Source organism: Pleurodeles waltl, chromosome 5, assembly GCF_031143425.1.
Source record: "Pleurodeles waltl isolate 20211129_DDA chromosome 5, aPleWal1.hap1.20221129, whole genome shotgun sequence".
Classification (NCBI taxonomy): Eukaryota; Metazoa; Chordata; class Amphibia; order Caudata; family Salamandridae; genus Pleurodeles; species Pleurodeles waltl.
In genome coordinates, this window is record NC_090444.1 from 1,185,977,435 (window position 1) to 1,185,982,330 (window position 4,896).

Genomic DNA, 4,896 nt, shown 5'->3' on the forward strand with positions numbered 1-4,896 from the left:
TCCTTCCAAATGTAAGACAGCGTGCAAAAAAGATGTCTATTTGAGAAATGCCCTGTATTTCACATGCTAGTATGGGGGCCCTGGAATTCAGAGATGTGCAAATAATCACTGCTTCTCAACACCTTATCTTGTGCCCATTTTGGAAATATAAAGGTTTTCTTGATACCTATTTTTTACTCTTTATATTTCACCAAATGAATTTCTGTATGCCCGGTATAAAATGAAAACCCATTGCAAGGTGCAGCTCATTTATTGGCTCTGGGTACCTGGAGTTCTTGATGAACCTACAAGCCCTATATATTCCCGCAATCAGAAGAGATCAGCAGACGTAACAGTATATTGCTTTTGATATGCTATAGATGGAAAAAGTTATAGAAGAAAACGTGGACAGAAATGGCTCTTTTTTTCGACCTCAATTTCAATATTTTTTTTATTTTAGCTGTTACTTTCTGTAGGAACACCTTAAAGGATCTACTCAAATCACCCCGTGCTGAATTCAGAATTTTGCCTACTTTTCAGAAATGTTTAGCTGTCCAGGATCCACCATTGGTTTCACACCCATTTTTGTCACTAACTGAAAAATAGTAAAAATGTGGTATGTCCCAGGAAAATGCCAAAATTGTGTTGAAAATTTTGGTTTTCTGATTCAAGTCTGCCTGTTCCTGAAAGCTGGGAAGATGGTGATTTTAGCACTGTAAACCCTTTGTTCATGCCATTTTCAGGGAAAAACACAGGCTTTCTTTTGCAGCCCTTTTTCACATTTTTCTGAGAAAAAAAAAAAGACATTTTAGCTGTATGATGGCTAGTTTCTTGGTCTCCCCCAGGGAAACCCACAAGCTCTGGATACCTTTAGAATCCCCAGGATGTTGGAAAAAAAGGACGCAAATTTTGTGTGAATAGCTTATGTGGGCAAAAAGTGATGAGGGCCTAAGCGTGAACTACCACAAATAGCCAAAAAAAGGCTTGGCACAGGAGGGGGAAAAGGCCTGGCAGCGAAGGGGTTAATACATTTTAGTAAAACATGTTTTATGCAAACCTATAAATTCAGCATTAATGATATTTCATTAATATGAATAACACATTTCATTTCTTTTTTTTTTTGTAAAGAATTTTTATTGATTTTTGCAAGAAAAAGAAAAACCATGATACAAGCGTCAAAACCCGATGCCAACGGGCATCCAACATTGGTCGAACCTGTGATCCCAGACAGCACATTTTATTAGAGATGACATGTTATTCAGGAGCCTAGTGCGGCATCCCATTTCCCTCATATCCTATTGTATTTATTCGGACATCCTCTAGCCTCATATACAAGTTTTTCACTCTGCGCGCACCAATCCACTCCCCGTCTCAATTTAGCCAATGATGGGGCACTCTTGGCCTTCCAGTTTGCCACTATATCCTTCTTAGCCACTAAGCACGCCACCCCGAGGAAAATTCGATCTGGTCTCCTTAGCTCGGTGTCACCCATGATCCCAAGGAGGAGGGGCAGAGGCTCTCTCTCTATATTCTCCTGCAACACCTCTGAAACCTCCCCCAAGACAGCTCCCCAATAGGCTACCACGGCCGGGCAGGTCCATACCATGTGGAAGAAGTCAGCTGTAGGGTTTCTGCAGTAGGGGCACTCCGCAGTGGGGCGGAGGCCCGCTCTGTGTAGTTTGTCGGGTGTGAGGTATGCTGTGTGCAAAAAATAAGTTTGTATCAGTCTAAGGCGGGTAGCGATCGCCAGGGCACGTGGGGCCATTAGCGCCTCACCCCATTCCCTCTCTTCCGTGGGGCCCACCCACCCCTCCCATCTCTGGCGAAGTACCCCCAGGGAACCCGAGGTGCCGGAGACCAGGGTGCGATATATCTGGGAAACACCTCCCCTGCCCAGGCCCCCCATCAATGCCTTGGCCTCCATGAGGCTGCATTCGGGTATGGTTTCTCCCACTCGGATATGTACTGATAAGGCATGCCGGAGCTGGAGGTATCTGTGGAACTGTGTCTTATTTAATGAAAAGTTTTTCTGAAGATCTTCGAAGGGCCGCATGTGTGACCCGTTCCAGACATCGCCTAGTGTGGAGATGCCTATGTTATCCCAGTTCTGAAACCCCTCCAGCCCCGCCACCTCCACTAATTGCCTCCCATGCCACAGTGGGGTCTGTTGGGTAAGTCGTCCCCACCACCCCGTCGATTTTTGAGCCGTCCGCCATCCCTGCAGAACCACCCTGGTCACATCTGGGACGTCTCGAGAGATCGGACCTCCATAGAGGGTGTCCAAAATCTGTGGGTAACCCATCGTTTGGAGCTCCAGTCGGAATGCCGGGCCTGTCCACCCACCCCCCATCTAGTCATTAATCACAAGTACTTGTGACGCGAGGTGGTAGCAGTGGATACTGGACATGCCCAAACCTCCATCATATACATCTCTCTGGCAAGTTTTGAGCGCTAACCGTGGACGGGCTCCGCTCCATATAAATTGGCGCGTCAATGATTCCATTTACCCAAACCATTACCTAGGGATGGGATGGGGAAAATTTTGTAGGAGATAGAGGAGCCTAGGAAGGATCATCACCTTGTAGAGTGCTATTCTACCAAGCGGGTTAAGAGGGAGTGTCCTCCAGTGTAGGAGATCACTTCTGATTTTTCTGGTTAACGGTGTAATGTTAAGTTCCCATGTCAACTCAGGGAGAAGTGAAATATATATTCCCAGGTATTTAAAGCTGTTTCTTCGTATTGGAATATTCTGCTGCCAGTCCACACAATCTCCAGAGCGGTGTAGGGGGACCAATAGGGACTTGGCGGGATTCATGATCATCTCCGAGGCCTCTGCGAAAAGGCCCAGGATCTCTAGCACGCAGGGGCCACTTTTAGCCGGGTTGGAGATGTATAGGAGGACATCGTCTGCGTATAGCGCCACACGGTCCTCTGCACAAGCGGGCCAGGACCAGCCTTCGATCAGGGGATCTCCTCGCAGCAGAATCGCAAGAGGCTCTATCATTAATGCGAAGAGCAGTGGGGATAGCGGGCAACCCTGTCGGGTTCCGCGTCCAATAGGGAACGGGTCGGAGACCACTCCATTCACCCGGACTAGAGCTGTCGGTTTGGAGTACAGGAGTCTCACCAGGCCTCGGAATCTGGGACAGAGTCCATTTTTCTGCAGGACCAGTTCAAGGTAGGACCAATCCACTGTGTCAAAGGCTTTTTCAAAGTCTAGTAAGAATAAAGCCAAGGGTGCGTGTGACAGAATCTTGCGATGTGCCAGAGCCAGATGCAACCGCCTAATGCAGTGCCTGGTACTACGAGTGGGCATAAAGCCACACTGGTCAGGGTGCACTAGTGTGGGCATTATCTCTTTCAATCTAGAGGCCAGAGTCGAGGAAAGCACTTTGATCTCAATATTTAGAAGTGAGATGGGTCGGTACGCCGAACAATGCCGCGATGGGGGTTGGGTTTTAGGAATCCTTACTATCGTAGCTTGGTCGACCTCGGTGGGGAATCGGCCTAGTTTTCTCGGCTTCTCCATACATGTTGAGTAAGTGGGGACCCAATATATCACTGCATTTGCTATATAGCTCTGCCGGGAGTCCGTCAGGGCCTGGGGTCTTGCCCGGTGCCAGGTTGGAAATTGCACTGGTGATCTCTGCAAGGCTAATAGTTTCATCCAGCCTATCTCTTGTCTCCAGGGAGATCCTGGGGAGAGTGACCTCATTCAAGAGGGGAGTCTCTTTCTCAATGGCAGGACGGGGTTGCATTGCATAGAGGCGGGCAAAAAAGCTTTGTGCAATTTCAGCAGGTGTCCTGGAGAGGAAGCCCGAGGGCTCTAAAATCTCAGGTATAACCCTGCTGGCCAGAGGGCGAGCGGCCAGCCAGTGCAGGAGCTTCCCATTTTTATCCCCCCAGCCGTATATACAGGCTACCGAAGCTCTCCAAATGCACCTAGCCGAATCCAGCATTATGGGGGTCATTCCGACCCCAGCGGGCGGCTTCCGCCGCCCGCCTGACGGGAATCGCCAGAAGACCGTACCGCAGTCAAATGACTGCGGCGGTCATTCTGACTTTCCCGCTGGGCCGGCGGGCGACCGCCAGAAGGCTGCCCGCCGGCCCAGCGGGAAAGCCCCTTCAACAATGAAGCCGGCTCGGAATGGTGCTGGCGGAGTTCAAGGGGTGTGACAGGTGCAGTGGCACCCGTCGCGATTTTCAGTGCAAAGCAGACACTGAAAATCTTCATGGGGCCCTGTTAGGGGGCCCCACGACACCCGTTCCCGCCATCCTATTCCTGGCGGTAAGAACCGCCAGGAACAGGATGGCGGGAAGGGGGTCGGAATCCCCATGGCGGCGCTGCTTGCAGCGCCGCCATGGAGGATTTCTATGGCCAGGGGAAAACCGGCGGGAAACCGCCGGTTTCCCTTTTCTGACCGCGGCTTTACCGCCGCGGTCAGAATTGGCCAGGAAGCACCGCCAGCCTGTTGGCGGTGCTTCCGCGGTCGTTGGCCCTGGCGGTCGATGACCGCCAGGGTCAGAATGACCCCCTATGTGTTTAATTTCTTCTCTAACCATAGTCAGCTGCCTCAGGGCAGCGGCAGACGAAGAGGTCGCTTGTTGGCGTTCCAGTCTCAGGGCCTTGGCCTCCAGGTCAGAGATCTGGGAGTTCCTGTCCCGCTCGCGGGAGCGGAGAAGGTGCTTGGCATGCCCTCTGAGGGTAGCCTTACAGGCGGCCCATAATGTTCCCGGGGACCGGACCGACCCCAGATTCAGATCAAAATATTGAGTTAGTTGATTTCTGGTCTCCTGGGTATAGTCTTTGTCTTGTAAGTACCATGCGTTTAGGTGCCATACTGGGCGTCTGGAGGGATCTGCTCCACCCAGGTGGACCCGCACTGGTGCGTGGTCTGAGACTCCCCGGGGGAGTAT